This window comes from Larus michahellis, unplaced genomic scaffold (genome assembly GCF_964199755.1).
Source record: "Larus michahellis unplaced genomic scaffold, bLarMic1.1 SCAFFOLD_37, whole genome shotgun sequence".
Lineage (NCBI taxonomy): Eukaryota > Metazoa > Chordata > Aves > Charadriiformes > Laridae > Larus > Larus michahellis.
Genome location: NW_027436216.1, coordinates 1,137,129 through 1,147,993, shown reverse-complemented (window position 1 = coordinate 1,147,993; position 10,865 = coordinate 1,137,129).

Below are 10,865 nucleotides of genomic sequence, written 5' to 3'. Positions count from 1 at the left end.
CCTCGGCGGCACCGGCGCCCACGTGGCGCCGCGGCGCCAGCCTGCGAAGCATTTTCCGGTAGGGCCGCGTCTCTGGCGACAGCTCCCACGCCCGAAGAGCTAGGAGGGAAAGCCATGCCTCGTTGGAAAGCTCTTTGGTAGCCGCTCGCGTGGCCCCACAGCCCGTGGGGCTGCGGGCTTTCCTGCGGTCGTCACCCTCGGCGCCACCGGCGCACACGTGGCGCCGCCGCGCCAGCCTGCGAAGCATTTTCCGGTAGGGCCGCGGCTCTGGTGACAGCTCCCACGGCCGAAGAGCCAGGAGGGAAAGCCGTGCCTCATTGGAAATCTCTTTGGCAGCGGCTCGCGTGGCCCCACAGCCCATGGGGCTGCGGGCTTTGCGGTGGCCGTCAGCCTCGGTGCCATCGGCGCCCATGTCAGGCCGCCGCGCCAGCCTGCGAAGCATTTTCCGGTAGGGCCGCGTCTCTGGCGACAGCTCCCACGCCCGAAGACCCAGGAGGGAAAGCCGTGCCTCGTTGGAAAGCTCTTTGGCAGCCGCTCGCGTGGCCCCACAGCCCGTGGGGCTGCGGGCTTTCCGGCGGCCGTCAGCCTGGGCGTCACCGGCGCCCATGTTGCGCCGCCGCGCCAGCCTGCAAAGCATTTTCCGGTAGGGCCGCGGCACTGGCGACAGCTCCCACGCCCGAAGAGCCAGGAGGGAAAGCCGTGCCTTGTTGGAAAGCTCTTTGGCAGCCGCTCGCGTGGCCCCACAGCCCGTGGGGCTGCGGGCTTTGCGGCGGCCGTCAGCCTCGGCGCCACCGGCGCCCACGTGGGGCCGCCGCGCCAGCCTGCGAAGCATTTTGCAGTAGGGCCGCGTCTCTGGCGACAGCTCCCACGCCCGAAGAGCCAGGAGGGAAAGCCGTGCCTTGTTGGAAAGCTCTTTGGCAGCCGCTCGCGTGGCCCCACAGCCCGTGGGGCTGCGGGCTTTCCGGCGGCCGTCAGCCTCGGCGCCATCGGCGCCCACGTCGGGCCGCCGCGCCAGCCTGCAAAGCATTTTGCGGTAGGGCCGCGGCTCTGGCGACAGCTCCCACGCCCGAAGAGCCAGGAGGGAAAGCCGTGCCTTGTTGGAAAGCTCTTTGGCAGCCGCTCGCGTGGCCCCACAGCCCGTGGGGCTGCGGGCTTTGCGGCGGCCGTCAGCCTCGGCGCCACTGGCACCCACGTGGGGCCGCTGCGCCAACCTGCGAAGCATTTTCCGGTAGGGCCGCGGCTCTGTCGACAGCTCCCACGCCCGAAGAGCCAGGAGGGAAAGCCATGCCTCGTTGGAAAGCTCTTTGGCAGCCGCTCGCGTGGCCCCACAGCCCGTGGGGCTGCGGGCTTTCCGGCGGCCGTCAGCCTCGGCGCCATCGGTGCCCACGTCGGGCCGCCGCGCCAGCCTGCGAAGCATTTTCCGGTAGGGCCGCGGCTCTGGCGACAACTCCCACGCCCGAAGAGGAAGGAGGGAAAGCCGTGCCTCATTGGAAAGCTCTTTGGCAGCCGCTCGCGTGGCCCCACAGCCCATGGGGCTGCGGGCTTTGCGGCGGCCGTCAGCCTGGGCGAAACCGGCGCCCACGTGGCGCGACCGCGCCAGCCTGCGAAGCATTTTCCTGTAGGGCCGCGTCTCTGGCGACAGCTCCCACGCCCGAAGAGCCAGGAGGGAAAGCCGTGCCTCGTTGGAAAGCTCTTTGGCAGTTGCTCGCGTGGCCCCACAGCCCGTGGGGCTGCGGGCTTTGCGGCGGCCGTCAGCCTCGGCGCCACCGGCGCCCACGTTGCGCCGCCGCGCCAGCCTGCAAAGCATTTTCCTGTAGGGCCGCGTCTCTGGCGACAGCTCCCACGCCCGAAGAGCCAGGAGGGAAAGCCGTGCCTCATTGGAAAGCTCTTTGGCAGCCGCTCGCGTGGCCCCACAGCCCATGGGGCTGTGGGCTTTGCGGCGGCCGTCAGCCTCGGCGCCACCGGCGCCCACGTGGGGCCGCTGCGCCAGCCTGCGAAGCATTTTCCTGTAGGGCCGCGTCTCTGGCGACAGCTCCCACGCCCGAAGAGCCAGGAGGGAAAGCCATGCCTCGTTGGAAAGCTCTTTGGCAGCCGCTCGCGTGGCCCCACAGCCCGTGGGGCTGCGGGCTTTCCGGCGGCCGTCAGCCTCGGCGCCATCGGCGCCCACGTCGGGCCGCCGCGCCAGCCTGCGAAGCATTTTCCGGTAGGGCCGCGTCTCTGGCGACAGCTCCCACGCCCGAAGAGCCAGGAGGGAAAGCCGTGCCTTGTTGGAAAGCTCTTTGGCAGCCGCTCGCGTGGCCCCACAGCCAATGGGGCTGCGGGCTTTGCGGCGGCCGTCAGCCTGGGCGCCACCGGCGCCCACGTCTCGCCGCTGCGCCAGCCTGCGAAGCATTTTCCGGTAGGGCCGCGGCTCTGGCGACAGCTCCCACGCCCGAAGAGCCAGGAGGGAAAGCCATGCCTCGTTGGAAAGCTCTTTGGTAGCCGCTCGCGTGGCCCCACAGCCCGTGGGGCTGCGGGCTTTCCGGCGGCCGTCAGCCTCGGCGCCATCGGCGCCCACGTCGGGCCGCCGCGCCAGCCTGCGAAGCATTTTCCGGTAGGGCCGCGGCTCTGGCGACAGCTCCCACGCCCGAAGAGCCAGGAGGGAAAGCCGTGCCTCGTTGGAAAGCTCTTTGGCAGCCGCTCGCGTGGCCCCACAGCCCGTGGGGCTGCGGGCTTTGCGGCGGCCATCAGCCTGGGCGACACCGGCGCCCACTTCGGGCCGCCGCGCCAGCCTGCAAAGCATTTTGCGGTAGGGCCGCGGCTCTGGCGACACCTCCCACGCCCGAAGAGCCAGGAGGGAAAGCTGTGCCTCGTTGGAAAGCTCTTTGGCAGTTGCTCGCATGGCCCCACAGCCCGTGGGGCTGCGGGCTTTCCGGCGGCCGTCAGCCTCGGCGGCACCGGCGCCCACGTGGCGCCGCGGCGCCAGCCTGCGAAGCATTTTCCGGTAGGGCCGCGTCTCTGGCGACAGCTCCCACGCCCGAAGAGCTAGGAGGGAAAGCCATGCCTCGTTGGAAAGCTCTTTGGTAGCCGCTCGCGTGGCCCCACAGCCCGTGGGGCTGCGGGCTTTCCTGCGGTCGTCACCCTCGGCGCCACCGGCGCACACGTGGCGCCGCCGCGCCAGCCTGCGAAGCATTTTCCGGTAGGGCCGCGGCTCTGGTGACAGCTCCCACGGCCGAAGAGCCAGGAGGGAAAGCCGTGCCTCATTGGAAATCTCTTTGGCAGCGGCTCGCGTGGCCCCACAGCCCATGGGGCTGCGGGCTTTGCGGTGGCCGTCAGCCTCGGTGCCATCGGCGCCCATGTCAGGCCGCCGCGCCAGCCTGCGAAGCATTTTCCGGTAGGGCCGCGTCTCTGGCGACAGCTCCCACGCCCGAAGACCCAGGAGGGAAAGCCGTGCCTCGTTGGAAAGCTCTTTGGCAGCCGCTCGCGTGGCCCCACAGCCCGTGGGGCTGCGGGCTTTCCGGCGGCCGTCAGCCTGGGCGTCACCGGCGCCCATGTTGCGCCGCCGCGCCAGCCTGCAAAGCATTTTCCGGTAGGGCCGCGGCACTGGCGACAGCTCCCACGCCCGAAGAGCCAGGAGGGAAAGCCGTGCCTTGTTGGAAAGCTCTTTGGCAGCCGCTCGCGTGGCCCCACAGCCCGTGGGGCTGCGGGCTTTGCGGCGGCCGTCAGCCTCGGCGCCACCGGCGCCCACGTGGGGCCGCCGCGCCAGCCTGCGAAGCATTTTCCTGTAGGGCCGCGTCTCTGGCGACAGCTCCCACGCCCGAAGAGCCAGGAGGGAAAGCCGTGCCTTGTTGGAAAGCTCTTTGGCAGCCGCTCGCGTGGCCCCACAGCCCGTGGGGCTGCGGGCTTTCCGGCGGCCGTCAGCCTCGGCGCCATCGGCGCCCACGTCGGGCCGCCGCGCCAGCCTGCAAAGCATTTTGCGGTAGGGCCGCGGCTCTGGCGACAGCTCCCACGCCCGAAGAGCCAGGAGGGAAAGCCGTGCCTTGTTGGAAAGCTCTTTGGCAGCCGCTCGCGTGGCCCCACAGCCCGTGGGGCTGCGGGCTTTGCGGCGGCCGTCAGCCTCGGCGCCACTGGCACCCACGTGGGGCCGCTGCGCCAACCTGCGAAGCATTTTCCGGTAGGGCCGCGGCTCTGGCGACAGCTCCCACGCCCGAAGAGCCAGGAGGGAAAGCCATGCCTCGTTGGAAAGCTCTTTGGCAGCCGCTCGCGTGGCCCCACAGCCCGTGGGGCTGCGGGCTTTCCGGCGGCCGTCAGCCTCGGCGCCATCGGTGCCCACGTCGGGCCGCCGCGCCAGCGTGCGAAGCATTTTCCGGTAGGGCCGCGGCTCTGGCGACAACTCCCACGCCCGAAGAGGAAGGAGGGAAAGCCGTGCCTCATTGGAAAGCTCTTTGGCAGCCGCTCGCGTGGCCCCACAGCCCATGGGGCTGCGGGCTTTGCGGCGGCCGTCAGCCTGGGCGAAACCGGCGCCCACGTGGCGCGACCGCGCCAGCCTGCGAAGCATTTTCCGGTAGGGCCGCGTCTCTGGCGACAGCTCCCACGCCCGAAGAGCCAGGAGGGAAAGCCGTGCCTCGTTGGAAAGCTCTTTGGCAGTTGCTCGCGTGGCCCCACAGCCCGTGGGGCTGCGGGCTTTGCGGCGGCCGTCAGCCTCGGCGGCACCGGCGCCCACGTTGCGCCGCCGCGCCAGCCTGCAAAGCATTTTCCTGTAGGGCCGCGTCTCTGGCGACAGCTCCCACGCCCGAAGAGCCAGGAGGGAAAGCCGTGCCTCATTGGAAAGCTCTTTGGCAGCCGCTCGCGTGGCCCCACAGCCCATGGGGCTGCGGGCTTTGCGGCGGCCGTCAGCCTCGGCGCCACCGGTGCCCACGTGGGGCCGCTGCGCCAGCCTGCGAAGCATTTTCCTGTAGGGCCGCGTCTCTGGCGACAGCTCCCACGCCCGAAGAGCCAGGAGGGAAAGCCATGCCTCGTTGGAAAGCTCTTTGGCAGCCGCTCGCGTGGCCCCACAGCCCGTGGGGCTGCGGGCTTTGCGGCGGCCGTCAGCCTCGGCGCCACCGGCGCCCACGTGGCGCCGCCGCGCCAGCCTGCGAAGCATTTTCCGGTAGGGCCGCGTCTCTGGCGACAGCTCCCACGCCCGAAGAGCCAGGAGGGAAAGCCGTGCCTCGTTGGAAAGCTCTTTGGCAGCCGCTCACGTGGCCCCACACCCCATGGGGCTGCGGGCGTTGAGGCGGCCTTCAGAGTCGACGCCACCGGCGCCCACGTTGCGACGCTGCGCCAGCCTGCGAAGCATTTTCCAGTAGGGCCGCGGCTCTGGCCACAGCTCCCACGCCCGAAGAGCCAGGAGGGAAAGCCATGCCTCGTTGGAAAGCTCTTTGGCAGCCACTCGCATGGCCCTAAAGCCTGTGGGGCTGCGGGCTTTCCGGCGGCCGTCAGCCTCGGCGGCACCGGCGCCCACGTGGGGCCGCTGCGCCAGCCTGCGAAGCATTTTCCAGTAGGGCCGCGGCTCTGGCGGCAGCTCCCACGGCCGAAGAGCTAGGAGGGAAAGCCGTGCCTCGTTGGAAAGCTCTTTGGTAGCCGCTCGCGTGGCCCCACAGCCCGTGGGGCTGCGGGCTTTCCTGCGGCCGTCACCCTCGGCGCCACCAGCGCACACGTGGCGCCGCCGTGCCAGCCTGCGAAGCATTTTCCGGTAGGGCCGCGTCTCTGGCGACAGCTCCCACGCCCGAAGAGCCAGGAGGGAAATCCGTGCCTCATTGGAAAGCTCTTTGGCAGCCGCTCACGTGGCCCCACAGCCCATGGGGCTGCGGGCTTTACGGCGGCCGTCAGCCTGGGCGCCACCGGCGCCCACGTTGCGCCGCCGTGCCAGCCTGCGAAGCATTTTCCGGTAGGGCCGCGGCTCTGGCGACAGCTCCCACGCCCAAAGAGCCAGGAGGGAAAGCCGTGCCTCGTTGGAAAGCTCTTTGGCAGGCACTCGCATGGCCCTAAAGCCCATGGGGCTGCGGGCTTTGTGGCGGACGTCAGCCTCGGCGCCACTGGCGCCCACGTGGCGCCGCCGCGCCAGCCTGCGAAGCATTTTCCGGTAGGGCTGCGTCTCTGGCGACAGCTCCCACGCCCGAAGAGCCAGGAGGGAAAGCCTTGCCTCGTTGGAAAGCTCTTTGGCAGCCACTCGCATGGCCCTAAAGCCTGTGGGGCTGCGGGCTTTCCGGCGGCCGTCAGCCTGGGCGTCACCGGCGCCCACGTTGCGCCGCCGCGCCAGCCTGCAAAGCATTTTCCGGTAGGGCCGCGGCTCTGGCGACAGCTCCCACGCCCGAAGAGCCAGGAGGGAAAGCCGTGCCTCGTTGGAAAGCTCTTTGGCAGCCGCTCGCGTGGCCCCACAGCCCGTGGGGCTGCGGGCTTTGCGGCGGCCGTCAGCCTCGGCGCCACCGGCGCCCACGTTGCGCCGCTGCGCCAGCCTGCGAAGCATTTTGCGGTAGGGCCGCGGCTCTGGCGACAGCTCGCACGCCCGAAGAGCCAGGAGGGAAAGCCGTGCCTCGTTGGAAAGCTCTTTGGCAGCCACTTGCATGGCCCTAAAGCCTGTGGGGCTGCGGGCTTTGCGGCGGCCGTCAGCCTCGGCGCCACCGGCGCCCACGTGGCGCCGCTGCGCCAGCCTGCGAAGCATTTTCCGGTAGGGCCGCGTCTCTGGCGACAGCTCCCACGCCCGAAGAGCCAGGAGGGTAAGCCGTGCCTCGTTGGAAAGCTCTTTGGCAGCCGCTCGCGTGGCCCCACAGCCCGTGGGGCTGCGGGCTTTGCGGCGGCCGTCAGCCTCGGCGCCATCGGCGCCCATGTCAGGCCGCCGCGCCAGCCTGCGAAGCATTTTGCGGTAGGGCCGCGGCTCTGGCGACAGCTCCCACGCCCGAAGAGCCAGGAGGGAAAGCCGTGCCTCGTTGGAAAGCTCTTTGGCAACCGCTCGCGTGGCCCTAAAGCCCATGGGGCTGCGGGCTTTCCGGCGGCCGTCAGCCTCGGTGCCACCGGCGCCCACGTGGCGCCGCCGCGCCAGCCTGCGAAGCATTTTCCGGTAGGGCCGCGTCTCTGGCGACAGCTCCCACGCCCGAAGAGCCAGGAGGGAAAGCCGTGCCTTGTTGGAAAGCTTTTTGGCAGCCGCTCGCGTGGCCCCACAGCCAATGGGGCTGCGGGCTTTGCGGCGGCCGTCAGCCTGGGCGACACCGGCGCCCACGTCTCGCCGCTGCGCCAGCCTGCGAAGCATTTTCCGGTAGGGCCGCGGCTCTGGCGACAGCTCCCACGCCCGAAGAGCCAGGAGGGAAAGCCATGCCTCGTTGGAAAGCTCTTTGGTAGCCGCTCGCGTGGCCCCACAGCCCGTGGGGCTGCGGGCTTTCCGGCGGCCGTCAGCCTCGGCGCCATCGGCGCCCACGTCGGGCCGCCGCGCCAGCCTGCGAAGCATTTTCCGGTAGGGCCGCGGCTCTGGCGACAGCTCCCACGCCCGAAGAGCCAGGAGGGAAAGCCGTGCCTCGTTGGAAAGCTCTTTGGCAGCCGCTCGCGTGGCCCCACAGCCCGTGGGGCTGCGGGCTTTGCGGCGGCCATCAGCCTGGGCGACACCGGCGCCCACTTCGGGCCGCCGCGCCAGCCTGCAAAGCATTTTCCGGTAGGGCCGCGGCTCTGGCGACACCTCCCACGCCCGAAGAGCCAGGAGGGAAAGCTGTGCCTCGTTGGAAAGCTCTTTGGCAGTTGCTCGCATGGCCCCACAGCCCGTGGGGCTGCGGGCTTTCCTGCGGCCGTCAGCCTCGGCGGCACCGGCGCCCACGTGGCGCCGCGGCGCCAGCCTGCGAAGCATTTTCCGGTAGGGCCGCGTCTCTGGCGACAGCTCCCACGCCCGAAGAGCTAGGAGGGAAAGCCATGCCTCGTTGGAAAGCTCTTTGGTAGCCGCTCGCGTGGCCCCACAGCCCGTGGGGCTGCGGGCTTTCCTGCGGTCGTCACCCTCGGCGCCACCGGCGCACACGTGGCGCCGCCGCGCCAGCCTGCGAAGCATTTTCCGGTAGGGCCGCGGCTCTGGTGACAGCTCCCACGGCCGAAGAGCCAGGAGGGAAAGCCGTGCCTCATTGGAAATCTCTTTGGCAGCGGCTCGCGTGGCCCCACAGCCCATGGGGCTGCGGGCTTTGCGGTGGCCGTCAGCCTCGGTGCCATCGGCGCCCATGTCAGGCCGCCGCGCCAGCCTGCGAAGCATTTTCCGGTAGGGCCGCGTCTCTGGCGACAGCTCCCACGCCCGAAGACCCAGGAGGGAAAGCCGTGCCTCGTTGGAAAGCTCTTTGGCAGCCGCTCGCGTGGCCCCACAGCCCGTGGGGCTGCGGGCTTTCCGGCGGCCGTCAGCCTGGGCGTCACCGGCGCCCATGTTGCGCCGCCGCGCCAGCCTGCAAAGCATTTTCCGGTAGGGCCGCGGCACTGGCGACAGCTCCCACGCCCGAAGAGCCAGGAGGGAAAGCCGTGCCTTGTTGGAAAGCTCTTTGGCAGCCGCTCGCGTGGCCCCACAGCCCGTGGGGCTGCGGGCTTTCCTGCGGTCGTCACCCTCGGCGCCACCGGCGCCCACGTGGGGCCGCCGCGCCAGCCTGCGAAGCATTTTCCTGTAGGGCCGCGTCTCTGGCGACAGCTCCCACGCCCGAAGAGCCAGGAGGGAAAGCCGTGCCTTGTTGGAAAGCTCTTTGGCAGCCGCTCGCGTGGCCCCACAGCCCGTGGGGCTGCGGGCTTTCCGGCGGCCGTCAGCCTCGGCGCCATCGGCGCCCACGTCGGGCCGCCGCGCCAGCCTGCAAAGCATTTTGCGGTAGGGCCGCGGCTCTGGCGACAGCTCCCACGCCCGAAGAGCCAGGAGGGAAAGCCGTGCCTTGTTGGAAAGCTCTTTGGCAGCCGCTCGCGTGGCCCCACAGCCCGTGGGGCTGCGGGCTTTGCGGCGGCCGTCAGCCTCGGCGCCACTGGCACCCACGTGGGGCCGCTGCGCCAACCTGCGAAGCATTTTCCGGTAGGGCCGCGGCTCTGGCGACAGCTCCCACGCCCGAAGAGCCAGGAGGGAAAGCCATGCCTCGTTGGAAAGCTCTTTGGCAGCCGCTCGCGTGGCCCCACAGCCCGTGGGGCTGCGGGCTTTCCGGCGGCCGTCAGCCTCGGCGCCATCGGTGCCCACGTCGGGCCGCCGCGCCAGCCTGCGAAGCATTTTCCGGTAGGGCCGCGGCTCTGGCGACAACTCCCACGCCCGAAGAGGAAGGAGGGAAAGCCGTGCCTCATTGGAAAGCTCTTTGGCAGCCGCTCGCGTGGCCCCACAGCCCATGGGGCTGCGGGCTTTGCGGCGGCCGTCAGCCTGGGCGAAACCGGCGCCCACGTGGCGCGACCGCGCCAGCCTGCGAAGCATTTTCCTGTAGGGCCGCGTCTCTGGCGACAGCTCCCACGCCCGAAGAGCCAGGAGGGAAAGCCGTGCCTCGTTGGAAAGCTCTTTGGCAGTTGCTCGCGTGGCCCCACAGCCCGTGGGGCTGCGGGCTTTGCGGCGGCCGTCAGCCTCGGCGCCACCGGCGCCCACGTTGCGCCGCCGCGCCAGCCTGCAAAGCATTTTCCTGTAGGGCCGCGTCTCTGGCGACAGCTCCCACGCCCGAAGAGCCAGGAGGGAAAGCCGTGCCTCATTGGAAAGCTCTTTGGCAGCCGCTCGCGTGGCCCCACAGCCCATGGGGCTGTGGGCTTTGCGGCGGCCGTCAGCCTCGGCGCCACCGGCGCCCACGTGGGGCCGCTGCGCCAGCCTGCGAAGCATTTTCCTGTAGGGCCGCGTCTCTGGCGACAGCTCCCACGCCCGAAGAGCCAGGAGGGAAAGCCATGCCTCGTTGGAAAGCTCTTTGGCAGCCGCTCGCGTGGCCCCACAGCCCGTGGGGCTGCGGGCTTTCCGGCGGCCGTCAGCCTCGGCGCCATCGGCGCCCACGTCGGGCCGCCGCGCCAGCCTGCAAAGCATTTTCCGGTAGGGCCGCGTCTCTGGCGACAGCTCCCACGCCCGAAGAGCCAGGAGGGAAAGCCGTGCCTTGTTGGAAAGCTCTTTGGCAGCCGCTCGCGTGGCCCCACAGCCAATGGGGCTGCGGGCTTTGCGGCGGCCGTCAGCCTGGGCGACACCGGCGCCCACGTCTCGCCGCTGCGCCAGCCTGCGAAGCATTTTCCGGTAGGGCCGCGGCTCTGGCGACAGCTCCCACGCCCGAAGAGCCAGGAGGGAAAGCCATGCCTCGTTGGAAAGCTCTTTGGTAGCCGCTCGCGTGGCCCCACAGCCCGTGGGGCTGCGGGCTTTGCGGCGGCCGTCAGCCTCGGCGCCATCGGCGCCCACGTCGGGCCGCCGCGCCAGCCTGCGAAGCATTTTCCGGTAGGGCCGCGGCTCTGGCGACAGCTCCCACGCCCGAAGAGCCAGGAGGGAAAGCCGTGCCTCGTTGGAAAGCTCTTTGGCAGCCGCTCGCGTGGCCCCACAGCCCGTGGGGCTGCGGGCTTTGCGGCGGCCATCAGCCTGGGCGACACCGGCGCCCACTTCGGGCCGCCGCGCCAGCCTGCAAAGCATTTTCCGGTAGGGCCGCGGCTCTGGCGACACCTCCCACGCCCGAAGAGCCAGGAGGGAAAGCTGTGCCTCGTTGGAAAGCTCTTTGGCAGTTGCTCGCATGGCCCCACAGCCCGTGGGGCTGCGGGCTTTCCGGCGGCCGTCAGCCTCGGCGGCACCGGCGCCCACGTGGCGCCGCGGCGCCAGCCTGCGAAGCATTTTCCGGTAGGGCCGCGTCTCTGGCGACAGCTCCCACGCCCGAAGAGCTAGGAGGGAAAGCCATGCCTCGTTGGAAAGCTCTTTGGTA